Here is a 16634-nt window from a genome sequence, read left to right as displayed (position 1 = left end):
CTTTAAAAAGCCCCGCAATTTTGGAAGTCCTTGTCATATTCAAGTGATCTTTCTTGAGGCAAATGCAGATGGAGCTTATGAATGCTACAGTACAATTTCAGCCTTAAAATAATTTGAGCCAACATGGCAAATTTTTCTGTTAAATATTCCTTTCCCAGTCATTGGAATCTGATATTTAGTGATGGTGTAATCCGTGTAACGTGTGTTTCAAAGTGTGTTAGTGCCTTTGTGAAACTGAGAATCTCGATGTGTATTTATTGTAAAAATTGCTTGAAGGAATGCTTAAGAGGCTTTGTCTTTTCTGATGATACCAGTGGAATGAATACAGTGAAGATAGGGTGTAGGAGCTTGTACACAAGAGACTAATATGAAAATATGTTACAAAAATAATGTTTGCTCTATTTAAAGACCTATCTCCATAATGGATATTGACTTCCAGAGGAAATGTATATTAAATGTATTTTGTTACAACCACATATCTTAGATATAGACTTTTCACTATGCCTTCATCACTTCAATCAAATTTCTGTAGTAAGCCTGGGAAAAGTAATGCCTTAATTTCTTAAGTGCATGCACCTGGTTTGTTTTGCCAGTTTGAGAGTAGAGGGAAGGAAAAAGTCCCATTTGTGTTACCACTACTCTGTGAATTGTGGCGGTTTGCTACTGATTTGGTGGAAATGTATAAATATTTAGTTTTGATCCATGGCAGCTCTAAATATTTTAGAACCTGCCATTTTCACAGACTATGTGTTTCTCTTTGTTATATGCCAAGAAAAAGTGCTTTACCTCTAGTACTCTGCAGAAGGAAAAACATTCTTTTTTTGGTGAAGTATGTCATCTGAGCAGCAGGTGTATCACTTCACTGCAGAGTACCTTTATGCCTTTTCTTCTTTGGTTTTTGATAGAGGGGCAGAATCTGAAAATGTTTTTAGCATGAGAACTGGAATAGTTTATGCTTTAATGACTTTTTGGTGGCAAACTCATCAGAAGGCATCATATCGAATATAGGATAAATTTTGGCAATTAATTTTGCTATCACATACTTCATATGTTTGGGGATTATTCTTTGGCTGTGGGGGACTTTGTGGATGTTTTGTTGGTTTGGAGTTCTTTTGATGTTTTTGTTTTGTTTTGTTTTGTTTTTTCAGTTGGCTACTATTTTTTCCAGAAGATGGTCTAAATCTTTTTTTTTTTTTTTCACCAGATAGACACTCTTAGACACACTGCCTTGTTCTGTTACTCTGAGTTCTTTGGGGATCCTGCTGATAGTGTTTGTAGAATACTTTTCTGAGTTTAACAACCACCTACCTATCCATAACATGTTTTCTTATCTGTCCTACCTTGTTTGTAAAATGCCCTGGACAGTGAATATTTTGGAAACATGCCTGTGGAATTCAATTTTTTTTTTCGTAGCCTTGTTAACTGAAAACTAACATTGAAGAGTGACATGCATTTGCTGAGTGGTTTTATCCATGTTGTCCTGTGTAATTTATAGTTGAGAAACAACTAAATAAAGTAGGGAGATTTTCATCTTTTTTTTTCTTCCTCTACCAAGTGGAGCTATTCAAACAATAAATGGGGTCATAAAAATGACTGTAGAGTCCTGTGATCTGTCAGGGCTTGTTGCAAACCTAGCAATCTATGTTAGAGGATCTCTATGCAGGCTTGCTCCTGTTATTGCCTTCCAGTTTGTGCAGCAGCTATTCTCTCAAGTAAGATCATTTAATTAAGGAAAAAAAAAAAGTTATTCCAAACAAAAATGTGGAACTCTTAGGTGAAGTAAAAGTCTTTTAAACATAGAGGTGAACTTGTGGTAGGAGTGTTCGGTGAAGACAATGTTTAAACAGGAACAGTAGCAACTTCCTGTGTCTGTTATGGTAAAGTTTTGATTAATACTGCTGAAGAGATAGGCAGGTAATTTCTTTCAGGACAGAAATATACATTGTCCTTAATTAATGTCTATCAACTTCAATTCTTGTTTTCTTCATTTTATCAATATTTAGCTTTTCAGAAACTTACCTCAATGTATGAAAGTATGGAGTGAGTAAGGAATCTTAGATGTTCCAAGATCTGAAGTCTTGGTCTGCTAGAGAGGATATTTTTTTTTCCTGTTTCCTATGAAAAGAATAGATTATAGAAATTCCTAGTATTTTTCTTAGAAGTTTTTTTTTTTCTTTGCTGATTTAAATTATAGCAACTCTACATGGCAAAATTAGAAATAGATATTTGGAAGCTTTAAAATCTATGTGTGAACAAAACATGAAGACTAAAATGCATAAACTCCAGCTGGTTACATGTCACAGAGATGGTGGTGGAATATTTAGCTTTGCGTCTGTGTATTCAAATTTTAGTTGTCATTTAAATCTTTGTTACCCCTTTTCATCTTTTAGCCTGGAGTGTTGGTATCTGGTACATGTGTCACAGTCCAAGCAGTGGACTCTTGGTGGTTCATTAGTATGATCTCAAAGTGCAAAACACAGGTGACCACACCAAGGGGGATTACTTCAATCAACAGTATAATTTTATTGTTTGCCATTACAGTGAGAGGAGAAAGAGGAAAAGTAAAATGAAGAGGGAAAATGGAAAGGGGTCTATAGCTACCAAAAATGCAAGGTGTCCAAAGACATCTCTCCAGTCTCAAGGTCCAGTCCTCCTGGTCTTTCTGTTTTTCTTGCTGTAGTATTTTTTCTTCTTGTTGTAAAACCTCTTCTTGTTGTTGAAAAGAAGAGCTGTCACTGAAAGACTAAATTTGTTGCTAGGGGGACATATTTTATATTCAACTTCACACCTGTCGATCACCGAACTTCACCTCTCTGCCCCTCATGACCCCCACAAGTACATGTTTCCACACATGCCCAAGGAGGAGTGACTGAGGTGTGCCCAAGACATAGCTTGCCTTGGAGGAGGGTAGCCTGAGGCCAGGAGGTGTGTTTTGATATTGTAACGACATTATAATGAGCAAGGTTCACTCAAGTTCATGGTTTCCTTAGCAACACCAGGGACATCAGACTCTTATGACAGCAGTTGCATTCTTTGTTCTGAGTCAATGGGCTTAGACAGTGGAAATGTCCATCATAGGTGGCAGGTTCTATTCCCATAGAGGCCTATGCCTGTACCACATTCCATTGCACAGGACCAGTAACTTAATCAGTAAATCCTTATGGGATAGGCCACGGCAACACTCTTCCTAAGATGTTAGCCTGACTTTCAGTCAAATCCTTGAGGCAAGGGGGTCCTGATTCCTGATACAGTGATGAGCCAGATAATGCTCTTCAGACTGCTCCTTGCAACATGTAACTTCTTGTTGATAACAGTAGTAGTTAGACAAATGAGTTCTCATTATTTACACTTATTGTTTAGTGTATCCATATTCTCCTGGAAACCAGCAATAGATGCCAAATATGGAGACCTTTTCCAAATTATTTTTAGCTGACATCTATATTAATTTGCAGGCAGTTGTTTTTGAGGAAACGGTGCTTGCCATCTACGCATATGTGATGGTTTGGGAGTTAGCTGCCCTCCCCACACAATGAAATCACCCAGACTAGGCTGAGCCAGCTGGAAGTTAAGGAATGAAGCTATATTTACAGCTTAGTACAATTTACAAGCATATATATGCACAAATAGTTACAGTTATATACAAGTTAATAAAGAAACACAATAACCCTCCCAGAAAATCAGATTGCCAGGAGGGCTCCTGACCTAAAGCTCCTCTTCCTGTCCCTCCCTCCTCATCTTTTCCTCCCTTCAGAAATAACCAGATCAATCCCCATGTATCTCACATGATAAATCTGGAGAGAGATGAGGTGAGATGTCAAAAAGATGACAAGGAAGTTAGAGGAAAAGAGTTAGGTCTGATTAAAGAATCAAGGCAGATGCAACCACACAGACCAGACCGCCAGAGAGAAGGAACAGAATTAAGAGCTGAGAAGTATGTGAGAAGTGAGTGGTTTATCTGTATTTTGACTAGTTGCATTTCTCAGCAGAAGAATGAGTGACATAAGTTACTGTTGTATTTTTTCTTCTCACAGCTAAGGATTTAATTTCTCTCAGTAAAATACTCCAATTAGCCTCAAACCAGCACAGCATATCTTTCAGGTCTACACTCAGCTGTTATTTTCCTAAGATTAGTATGGCTATTGAAGCCTTTTCCAAGTTTTTCAGAGGTTTACTGTTTATGGATTTTTTTTTTCAAAATGCATAATTAATTTGAATCTTACTGCTAATATTTTCAAAGTCTGTGGTTCAAGGAATCAATAGTTGTGCATATGGTGATAAGTGTCTTAATAGTATGTTCATTCACTCTCTTCTGTACTTCCTTGTGTTCCGAAAGGCATTTTTATGTATGTATTTCTGTATGTTTAAGTATACAAAAATTGCTCAATTAGGTATATCTATGTAATTCCATTAGTACTAGTGGTTGGAGAGTGATTATATGGAAATATATTTCCAAGCATTCTAGGAGGTTAGCCCTTACTATGAAATGTATAAGTGATGCTTACTCCTGGGCTGCAAAATCCAAGTTATTTTAAAAGATGGAAAAATGTTATAGCTTGCATTGCAATCCACCAATGCTATCCCTTAAAGCAAGATCTGACATTTGTCCAAAGAGTGCTTGTTTCCGCTGAACTCTTTGCTAATATACATTTAAATCCATATTTTAATCAATCTTTTCACTGTATATGATGTATATCTGCACACATAAATGTTTATATATTTCTATAAATACCACACTGTAAGTTCTTAATAATCATGTGGAACAGGTGTTATTGCTGGAATAAATCTGACTGTCCTATTAATTACTTTTTGTCTTTTCAGTAGTTTTAGAAACAAGCATTTAAGGTGTTCTGCTTTTTTGATTATTCCAAGTTGAATATTTCATTGATTTAGTGTATTTATAATCAATGTTTGCTCAAACTAAAAAACACTAACAACAATAGTTGCTAACACGTTCCCCCCATATACCACTTTTACATCAAGTACAAATATACAGGACTCTTTTGGTATCTTTTATTTCAGACTACACATGGTAGGAGAGCTTGGAAGATGCAGCTCTTGAATAAAGTTGTATATGCAAAAACACTGGTGTAATATTTTAAAGTGGAAATGATGTTTTGTTTTGCTCAATTGAAATACCGTAGAGGAACAGTGCAGTAGTTTCATGTAATGGAAAAATATGAAATGACATTTCCATGGAGGATGAACACCCTGAAGGTGTATAGTTGGTTTGTAGATATATTTATAACATTTCTTGCAGACCATTCAATTGAATTATTTTTTGCTGTTGTGGTATCAGGTTGTACTGGATGCCTGTTTAATTGCAGAAATATTGTAGATTATATTTTACAGCAGAAATATATTTTGAAACAATTTCAGACAACTCTTAGTTGAGTCTTTGCCTTTTAACTATTTTTCATCCACCTAGTTCAGTAATAATTTGGGTAACTAAGATTATGCAAATACATGAAAACACATCTCTATAATTTGTGAATCCGTTTCTGTACTGTGAACTGAAATAATTTGGAGTCAAATTCAATAGAATCTTTCATTAACTCATTTGCAAGCTTTGGGAAACCTTAAGGGAGCTTAGTGAAGATCCATTGATTGAAGACTGTGAATGTACAGTCAGGATTCTATGTACATTTAACTTTGCTACATTTGGTATGATCTAGCTTTTATAGCAAAACTATTGATGCTTTTAAACTTGCTGTATATATATATACCACTTAATAAATTGCAGTATTTTGAAATTAAGATGTTACTTTAAATATAGTTTAGTCTTAAATAAGCATGAATTATTTTTAGTGTCTTTTCAGTTCTGTTTTAAATTCAGTGTCCTACAAAGACTCTATATGAGCCAACATGTCAGTCCATTGAACAGTTTCCATCTTCAAATACGTTTAGGGATCCTGTTTGCTGAGAAAAACACTAAATGCTATGTTAAAGAGATTCTTGTAGCTTTTTTAATTATTTTCCACCAACTCTTCCCTGAAATGATCTTCCATTGCTGTCTGAGGAATGCTTTCATGGTGTTTTTTCTACATTACCTGATGCTGTGGTTTAGTGATTATTTTCTTATTTCTCTTTTATAAATTTCTCTGCTATGGTAACATCACCCAAGTGCTGTGTCCTACACAGTTCACTATCTAGGCTTCTAGTTCAGGGACACTGAGTAGTAAACAACTACTTGTATAGAAACTGATTTTTTTTTCACTATTTCTATAGAATCATTGAATGGACTCTTTTTTAAAGAGAGTTATACAAAGAATTTTTAGTGAGGCTAAAACCATACTGTTGTTTTGTTTGCATTTGGTAGCAGTTAAACTCCTTTTTTCCTGCTGTTGTGGTAGCCTTGTCTCATGCCCAGATGTGAGCTCATTAAAGTCACCAAGTCTGGAATTGTCATAAGATAAATTTAAAACTTCTCTTTGGTTTGTTTTTAAACTGGCCGGATCATGGATTCAGGTAGCCATTCAAACCCACATATAGTTATCAGGAAAGTGGAAATGTGGCACAGGGCCACAGTGACTGGCTGGAAGTAGAGAGCCAGACCTTCTTAAGCTGAGAGCATGCTGAGCAAAGACACGTGAGACTGTTGTATTTCACAAACTTGCTAAAATTTAGTCCTGCGGACCTCTTAATTTGTAAAGTATTTGTATCTACTGTGATGGGAAACTATCTAGACCATGGGTGCCATCAGTCCCTGAGGACTGTATGTGCCTGAAAATGTTTTGATGAGTACTAGGGCTGCTGCTGCTTCTTTACAAGCTCATTTAGTGAGCTGATGAACTTGATGTTTGCCACAGGAATTTAAGAAGAAAGCTTGTAAAACAGCTAGTAGAGGCATCATCTATTACTCTTTATTAGGGAGGGGGAAAAAAGTTTAATAAATCCTGTGAAAAAGCCAAACAAGCAAATAATATAAAGAAGGAAAGAGGCTGTCCCTAGTTCTCCTTGAACTTGAGTAAAACAGTGATAGTTTTAAAAGCACATTTTAAATGTTTAAAGTTGCCTCTGGGACCTATTTTTATTTAGCTTTGTATTTAAAAATCTTTTTTCTTATTTGTTTTCTGAACTAAGATATTTTTTGTCCATTTCTGTAATTCTTTCTATCTCTTCACTAATTTTTAATTTACGGTGTGTAAAGACAAATGAGTTGCAGTGTGGCATTAGCATTCCTGTTTGTAACTCCTGCATTGTTCTTGCATTTTGACAGGACTGTGAGAGAACAGTAGGATTTCAGGGTTGTGCCTGAACTTAGGAAGATTGTGATATTATTTATCATCTGTGAAATTGACCTCTCATGTCAGAATCTGTATGGCCAGTAATAAAGGCCCCATCATTTTATTATTTGCACCTTGAATATTATAGATTTCAGAATCAATGAGATGGACTAAAGGACAGATCATTACATTTTTATGATTTTACTATTTTATCCAGAGAGAGTACTTTTAAGTGCTTTAAGAGTAGAAAAGAAAGGAAGCATATCCTTTCAGACCATTTACTTTGCTTTTATATACTACATAATATGCAATTAAATATATTCAGGCTTTGCTTTTTATTTTGCTAGGTCTCATTCTAGAAGAGACTTGCTCCTAAGTCTACTCCAAGTCAGAGGTTTTAAACTATCATGTCATTCATAAAGTATGTTCATAGATGAAAACAAAGAGATTGTCACATGCATTGAAATATGTTCTGTGAGATGGGTGGGTGCAACCTTAACAATTCCAAACGGGAGTTAGCCAAAATTGCAAAAGATGTATTGTTCACATGAAAGTTTACTATTGATACTATTAAAAAGTGTACTCGGAGTAGCAGTAAACTCAAGTTGTTAATAAAATGCTCAATTGTATTCATTAGACACATTTCTGCATTTGTCTGCTAATCCAAAATAAAATATCTAAGCTGTCATATTGATATATGAATTCAAGGTGCCTTTCAGATAGGAAGGCCAGGTTTGGCTGTGGAACATCTTGTCTGAGCTGCTGCATGCCCTGCTACTCTGAAGTCAACTCGCTTGACTTCCCATCTCCAGCCTTCCTTCCCAGCTACTCTCCACACCATACTGCCAGCCTACTTAGAACACACAATTTCTTCCATTTCTGTGCTGTACCAGGTGTTGATAGCTATGAGTCAAAAGTGGCTAAAATTGTAGATTGCTTTACTACAAGCCAATAACTGCAGAACACTTGTAATTCTGCCTGTATTTCCAAACTACAGGATCTCTTACTCTGAGAGCAGAAGTATTTCATGTAAACACAAATCTAGTGATATATTGTTATTGTATAAGTTACCTGTCCTACCGGTTCCTTCTAGAATCTACCCACTTGAAAAAAACTTGCTACCCCTCCTATCACAGTGTTGAGATGCCTAAGAGTAAAATTTCTCTGCTGGAGAATACAGCAGGAAAGGAGCTATTGGCAAAACATGTCCTATGCAGTTTCATTCAGGACACAAATGCTTATTGCTCTTCTGTGAGTTAGAATAGACAGATGGATTAAGGCATACAAATAAGACTTAATGCTTCTACGCAAGTGACTAAAAACGTATGGCACAATGAAGATTATTAAGAGGAGTGGAGAAAGAATGAGTGAAGTACTTTGAAAATATGACCAAAATCAAGCTTCACCGGGTTTCTTCCAGAGGAGGAATAGAGACTGCCAGCTTGTACTTTTTTTTGAGCAATAATTAAACCTAATTAAATAGCAGGTACCACATTATGAATCAATATAAATGCCTTTTTATTTAAGTTTTTTAAAAGACTTGAGTTGCAACAGCAAGTGAAAGAGAAACATGCACTACTTTATATATTAGATGGTTCTAACTTAATATTAGATGTTTCTTTGGATGTCTCTAGCAAAACAGCAGCCATTGCAGGGCAACTTGACACTCAGTGTTAATATACCAGAGCTTAGTAATATAAAATGCTAGGAACAGTGACACATCTGACAGAAGCTTGATAAGAGGCTTTACACATTTGTCCCTGATTCATTGGTGTGGAACTTCTGAGCACTTAGGAAAGTAGATATGTTTTGGAAGGTGTCTCCATGCATGTAGGCACCTTAATTGTTGAAGCATTTGATGACAACTTAGAAACAAGACTTCTAGAGAGCCTGTAACGTTCAGAGATTTGAATCTAAACTCCTAAATGATTGCTTGGCCACCTACAGACAAACTCTATCTTTCTCACTGAAGCTGGAGGTTTATGTGGCCAGATAGAACAAATATGCAAGAAGATTGCTCTTGTGAAGGTGCCAATTGTAGCTACCCATTCTGCTTTTCATGTTATGTAGGGATTCTTAAATGGCAGATACAGTTCCTGGAAGAAGAAACAAAAGTTTGAGATTCATCTTTTTCAGAACATCCTCACCAGTTTACTGAGGTAGGCTGTTTCTTGTTTATTACCTCATTTTTTTTAGTTCACGAATCTCAGATTGCAAGCTGCACAATGATTCATTTTCTTTTTGATGTTAAAAGATGTTTATTCTCAGTAGGTATGCAGCATAGCAAGGCAGGTATATTTTGCAGTGAATCCACAGCAGTGGATTCAAATTGTCTGTATCTAAGGAGAGCCTGTATTCATGGATGCAAATTTTGGATGCTGATCACTGCACAACTTAGGCAAAAATAATGACTATCACTGTTAACTGTATTTAGCCAAATTCCATGTTAGCAGTCACATGCATATTTATATGCTCTGCCTTCTCTCCTCCCTGCTGCTTCTGGAAATTGTGGTGATGGGATTCTGCTCACCTGCTCATCTCTCTAGACCAAACATATTTCTCAGTGAAAATTTCTGTTTTAAAAAATTGTTTTTGAAAAAGAAGTAGAGACACGGATGGTCTTCAGGAGTTGTGTGTGGGTTTTTTTCAGAACAGGCAGTGTGATTCCATTCTGGGTGTCCGACTGGGTTGTGACTTAGACATTTGACCTAACTGTTAATATTTTAATTAAAATATTGAAATAATTTACATTTTTCTTCACTCGTGTGAAAACTTTGCAGACAAAGAAGTCATACCTGCTTTTTAACCCAGAGAAATGAAACCATTCATGACATACTCCAGATGTACCTTTAGTAAATGTAGTAAAGCAAAATATCTACCTGGGTCTTACTTTGCTTATCAGAAATAAATCACAGATGTTTAAAGAGAGAAAGAAAATTCATATATGTAAACTTTGTCCCTGACCCTTCCCCTCTCCCCATTCATTTTACTAGCAATGGAAGATTAGAAATCCGTCAGCATGCACTTAGCAGATTGTGAAATAAAGATAATTTACCGTGATTTCTGCCACAGAACTCCTGTGGAGAGGATTCCTGTGTGATGTCCTGCTAATTTTGATTTCTTAGTATATTCCAAATAAAACTGATGTTTGGGGTAATTCTGGGAGTGCTAGCTGTACATTAACTTGCAGGAGAGGTGATGGAAACTTTGCTGAAATGCTTTTGCAAATTTGAATTATAAATAGATCCATTACTCATAATTTAATAAATTGTTAAATATTAGTTGCTTTCTTAGCATGTGAGAATAACAAACATGTATCCATCTGTGAAAGTAACCAGGTGATCCAAATTCTGCCTCATAATTTTTCAACAGAGAGAAAATTATTTTTCATTTGCAATATAAATTTTTGTAGGAATTGTAGATGTCACAAAGTATTTTATCTTTTTGTAGTACTTTTCATGGCAATGTTATTTTTTGTACTTGTTGAAATTTAATATGACATGTGGTATTGAGACATATATATGGACAAATGTAAAGTACACTTGTAGAGAAACAACCCAGAGGAAACACATTTTTCTGAATATTATGAGGGTGAGTGTCAGAAGAATGGACTCTTGACAGTAGCATCTACTGATAGGACAAGTGGCAATAAATACAAACTGGAACATGGAAGATTTCATGTGACCATAAGGAAAAAAGTCTTCAGTTTGAGGGTGGCAGAGCACTGAAACAGTATGCCCAGAGTGGTTGTGAAGTTTCCTCTGAACTGGCCTGCATGTGTTCCTGTGTGATTTACTCTACGGGATTCTGCTCTAGCAGACGTTGGACAAGATTGTCTTCGAAAGTTCCTTCCAACCCCCAATCATTTGGTGATTCTTTGAAATAAAGCTAAATAATACCAAGTTAATCAATCTTTAAAATCTTTAGAAGCTGATTGCATCAGACTTTCTGGAAGTTAGCTGATATAGCCACTAACAGAGAGATAATTTCTGGCAAAAATTAACTAAACATAATTATTCCAAGGGTTTCCTCACCATAGAATCATAGAATCAAGCAGGTTCGAAGAGACCTCCAAGATCATCCAGTCCAACCTATCACCCAGCCCTATCCAATCAACTAGACCATGGCACTAAGTGCCTCATCCAGTCTTTTCTTGAAGACCCCCAGGGACGGTGCCTCCACCACCTCCCTGGGCAGCCCATTCCAATGGCAGATCACTCTCTCTGGGAAGAACTTCTTCCTAACATCCAGCTTATACCTCCCCTGGCACAACTTGAGACTGTGTCCCCTTGTTCTATAGCTGGTTGCCTGGGAGAAGAGGCCACCCCCCACCTGGCTACAATGCCCCTTCAGGTAGTTGTAGACAGTAATAAGATCACCCCTGAGCCTCCTCTTCTCCAGGCTAAACAGGCCCAGCTCCCTCAACCTCTCCTCATAGGATTTGTGCTCCAGGCCCCTCACCAGCTTTGTTGCCCTTCTCTGGACATGTTCCAGCACCTCAATATCTTTCTTGAATTGAGGGGCCCAGAACTGGACACAGCACTCAAGGTGTGGTCTGACCAGTGCTGAGTACAGGGGAAGAATAACCTCCCTTGACCTACTGGCCACAGTCTTCCTGATGCAGGCCAGGATGCCATTGGCTCTCTTGGCCACCTGGGCACACTGCTGGCTCATCTTCAGCTTACTGTCTATCAGTACCCCCAGGTCCCTTTCCTCCTGGCTGCTCTCCAGCCACTCAGTCCCCAGCCTATAGCGCTGCTTGGGGTTGTTGTGGCCAAAGTGCAGAACCCTGCACTTGGCCTTGTTAAATCTCATCCTGTTGGCCTCTGCCCACCCATCCAGCCTGTCCAGGTCCCTCTGCAGGGCTCTCCTACCTTCCAACAGATCAACACCTGCCTCTAGCTTGGTGTCATCTGCAAACTTACTGATGCTGGACTCAATCCCCTCGTCCAGGTCATCAATAAAGATACTGAACAGGACTGGGCCCAGCACTGATCTTTGGGGAACACCACTAGTGACTGGCTGCCAACTGGATGTGGCACCATTCACCACCACTCTCTGAGCTCTGCCATCCAGCCAGTTCTTGATCCAGCACAGAGTGAATCTGTCCAAACCATGAGCTGCCAGCTTGACTAGGAGCTTCTTGTGGCAGACAGTGTCAAAGGCTTTGCTGAAGTCCAAGTAGACTACATCCACAGCCTTCCCCACATTCACCAGGCGGGTAACCTGATCATAAAAAGAGATCAGGTTGGTGAGGCAGGACCTGCCCTTCTTAAACCCATGCTGGCTGGGCCTGATCCCTTGGCCATCTTGTAGGTTCTTTGTGATGGCACCCAAGATGACCTGTTCCATCACCTTGCCTGACACTGAGGTCAGGCTCACAGGTCTGTAGTTTTCTGGCTCCTCCTTACGACCCTTCTTGTGAATGGGTATCACATTGGCCAGCTTCCAGTCTTCAGGGACCTCTCCAGTGAGCCAGAACTGCTGATAAATGATGGAGAGTGGCTTGGCCAGCTCAGCTGCCAGCTCTCTCAGCACCCTAGGGTGGATTCCATCCGGTCCCATGGATTTGTGAGGATCCAAATGACGCAGCAGGTCCCTTACTGCTTCCTCATGGATTAGAGGGGGACTGTACTGGTCCCTGACTCCATCCACCACTTCAGGAGTCCAGCTGTCCTGGAGACAATCTCTCCCATTATTGAAGATTGAGGCAAAGAAGGTGTTAAGCACCTCTGCCTTTTCCTCATCCTTTGTCACTATGTTCCCCTCTCTATCTAACAAGGACTGGAGGTTGTCCTTGGCCCTTCTCTTGCCATTCATATATTTTTATTTTCCTTGACAGCTGTGGCCAGCCTAAGCTCCAAGTGGGCTTTTGCCTCTCTAATTTTTCCTCTACAAGACCTAGCAACTTCCTTGAACTTCTCCTGGGACACCTCCCCTCTCTTCCAAAGGTGATATAGTAGAAACTATCACCTATTTTTAATGATCGTATAATTGAGAGTGATTTGCCATTGGAATGGGCTGCCCAGGGAGTCGGTAGAGTCACCATCACTGGAGGTGCTCAAGAAAAGACTGGATGAGGCACTTAGTGCCATGATCCACTTGACTGAATAGGGCTGGGTGATAGGTTGGACTGGATGATCCTGGAGGTCTCTTCCAACCTCGTTGATTCTGTGATTCTACTGTGCGTGCCACATTTTCATTGTTAGTCTTCATGATTAGGAAGGTATTTTAGGTGATGAGAAGCAGTAAAAACTCAGGATAATGTCTGTTTCATGCTGAAGAAATAGCTCTGAAGGGTACATAAGTGGCTCCACAGTAGATTTTGACACCTGTAATATTTTCAGTGTAAACATTGTACTATTTCATAGCTGCAGAAATGGAAAAGATTGTCTGTCCAAGTCTTTATACTCTTGTGTGTGCTTTGCCCCAGATTCTTTCTTATATTAGAAAGAAATGATAGGAAGAAACTGTGAAGAATTAAAGACTTCCTGAGTTAACCCATCTTAGATGAAGTCAATGGTATTTTCTTGGTGGTTTATGGTATTTAGGATGACTTCATGTAGAGTCTGAATATAGTCAGATATGTCACAATGGTAAGGTGAATTGAGTTCTTTCCCAGCATGAAAAAAATGCAGGCTATGGTTTTGAAAATGTTTTTTCTTGTGATTCAGACTTTATGTCTTGTGAAAATTGTTCATTTGTTTGTTCCGAGCATGAAGTAAAGCAGGTTTTTTTTAAAAAGCAAGCCATTTCCATGCTTTCATAAATATCTAATTTCTTTTTAGTCCTTTCAGAGCTGAGAAAATCACTAATATAGTCTTTGCCATTTTCTAAAAAAAAGTTAAAATTTTAAAATGTGAGATTGTGCAAACTAGATTTCATAAGATTTAGATCCAGTGTACTTAATTATATAAGTTTATTTGCAGCATGTGATATTGCAAGAAAAATGTGGAAAACTTGCACTACATTTCAATGTCTAGCAACATTTCTTTCTGTATTTTATCCTCTCATTTTCTAAGCTACGTTGTTAATCCAAGCAGACATGGACCCTTTAGGTAGTTGACTTTTTCACGTTCCAAAAATACATGCTTTTATGTCAGTGATTTGGTCTCTCCCTTGCTGCTGCTTAAAAAAAGTGTCCTAAGGCATACATTCTTCTTTGACTTTGCATCACTAAAACTGGTTCAGTAACTAAGAAGTTTTCACAAAAGTGTTGGAAGAAGTGGGGGCATGTATCACATGTGAGATAGGGGAAAAGAAAAATACAGCTTCTGTAGGATGCTTATAGCTGGCAGAGTACAAGTATGGCAGGTCACCAAAGGATAATGTGGAGTTCACGCCAACGGCAAGACCCTGCATTTTGACTGTCCCTTTGAAACTTAAGATGATCTTGTGATTTTGGCACCCACAGCTCTGCTGACTTACTCCCTCTACTTACATAGGAGCCCGTGTATTAACTCAGTCCCATAGTAATTCTTGTATAATGAATGTATGCCACACCTGAGGTGATCAAGAGTTTCATGCAAGGTGTGATAACTACTGAGTCAGTAAGTATGGGATGGTTACAGTGGTATGGTAAGATGTGGATAGAGTCTAGAACTGTTCGTGTGTCCTAGATTTCAGTCCAAGTGGTACTTGTAAACCTTTGGCAGGAAAGCCTAGTCTTGCTCTGTCTTACCTCTGATAAGTTGAAGTCAATTGATACATTGTTCAATGTCCAATTGGTAGAGATCAAAGATTCCTTAGAATTCTTAATTTCAGCTGGATGGAGCTTCTAAGACAGAGTTTTATGTCTTAAATATAGAGGTGTATGCATACATACACAAGTTCAGTACTTCAGTTTTGTTTGTAGAACACCCTAAAAGAAAGAGACAATCAGCTTAAGCTTCTCTTATTGAAACAATGTGTGTGTACACAGAATTGTGTTATTGTTTAGTCAAAGTTATGAATAAACCTTTCCTGTTGTTGAAGAAAATCTAACCACTTGCAAAACTTCTTAGAGGAGAAAAATGGACAGAGCACAACTGAGTCTGATACCAACTTGGAGCCAGGAGGGGATTGCTTTGCAGATACCCTGTTGTCTTGCACAACTATTTTCTAGCATTAGGTACTCCCCAATGAATGTGCGTCATTTTCTGTCATTGAAAAGATGTGAGTTGTGTATGGATGCTGCATAGAAATGTATTTTTGACTCAGAACGTTAAACAGTCTGTTTTATCTTTGGTAGAAAAAGCATGTTTAAATACATAAGGAACTTAATGGTGCACCACTACTCAATGCAGTTCATATAGTCTCTTTCTTCACAACAGTGAAGAAAAAGGATATATGAATAAGGCTACACTCTCTAGTTAGGTCTTTTGGAATTCCACTTATTTACTTCTCTATGTATGAACCTTACATGTTTACATTTACTTGCATATGTGGGGTTTTGGAGGCAGGTGTGGTGTGCAGTGCCTTGGGGGGTATTTTTGTTTGGTTTGTGGGTTTTTTGTTAGTGTGTTTGGGGCTTTTTTTTTGTTGCATTTTTAGGGGGGGAGAGGGGGAGGGTTATTTGATTTGTTTGTGGGGTTTTTTTTGGTGTTTGTGTTTGGTTTTTGGTTTTTTGTTTGTCTGTTTTTGTTTGGTTTGGTTTTTTTTGTTAGTGGAATCTTTAACTCTGGCCCCAGTATTCTTTTCTAGGGGTCAAGTCATTCTGATTTTGGCAGTATGTCATCCTTAGCTTGATACCCATCTTTGTCATGTAACAAAAGCAAAATATAGTAGCATCTCTTGGTTGTGACGTTGTATTCTGTGTGTGACATTTAACAAGCCCTAACTCATCTTTTTGCCACTTACGATGAAATTGTCAAAAATACTTTCAGTGTTCCAAGAACTTGAGAAAAGAAATAATGTCAATGGAAAGTTATATGGTCATCTCCATGCACAGAATCACAGAACCCTTCTAAAAAACACTGTTTCTATTTAATACTGAACTCAGCATCCTTAATGTGATTCCTGGTTTCTCTTTCTCACGTACTTTTATTCCATGAACCAGTTGAGTTTTGAAAAAAAGAGGTTATCAAAGATATGCCAATGTCATATTCCAGTATTACTACCTTAGTGTCTCCATCAAGGAAGATTCTGGGAAGAGATATTTAGACTAATATATTAATTGATTATCTATTCATTCTTACTAGGGGCTGACATCACATTCTCTCTGACATAAAGTGGAGGAAGTATTTGTCATGGATTCTAAAATCTAAAGTATATTGGACGAGAATACTGAATATACTTTCATTAATTGTGGCTTCAGCTCTGTTATCTTGATTTGGCCACTTTTGAATGCATTTGTATCCCACTTCTTTAAAGCTGTTGTAGTCAGACTTACTCTGGTTTACTGGTTTTATGACTGGTTTGCTATGGAAATAT

General features: G+C 38.0%; 1 protein-coding gene across 5 annotated transcripts in view; it reads left to right on the top strand.

Moving 5' to 3' along the window:
- SPOCK3 (SPARC (osteonectin), cwcv and kazal like domains proteoglycan 3) overlaps window positions 1-16634 on the top strand; it is a 349520-nt gene that overhangs the window by 250581 nt on the left and 82305 nt on the right. The window contains exon 1 of one of the 5 annotated variants that reach the window (XM_064148795.1): window positions 9364-9382. The exons of the other annotated variants lie outside the window; for them this stretch is intronic. The gene's annotated coding sequence lies outside the window, so the exon portion shown is untranslated. Of the gene's footprint in view, window positions 1-9363; window positions 9383-16634 lie in introns of those variants that run through there. 5 annotated transcript variants of the gene reach the window in all.

The sequence above is a fragment of the Pogoniulus pusillus genome, chromosome 9, assembly GCF_015220805.1.
Source record: "Pogoniulus pusillus isolate bPogPus1 chromosome 9, bPogPus1.pri, whole genome shotgun sequence".
Taxonomy (NCBI): domain Eukaryota; kingdom Metazoa; phylum Chordata; class Aves; order Piciformes; family Lybiidae; genus Pogoniulus; species Pogoniulus pusillus.
The sequence above is the reverse complement of the archived record's forward strand: the minus strand, read 5'-3'. Positions and strand labels throughout refer to the sequence as shown.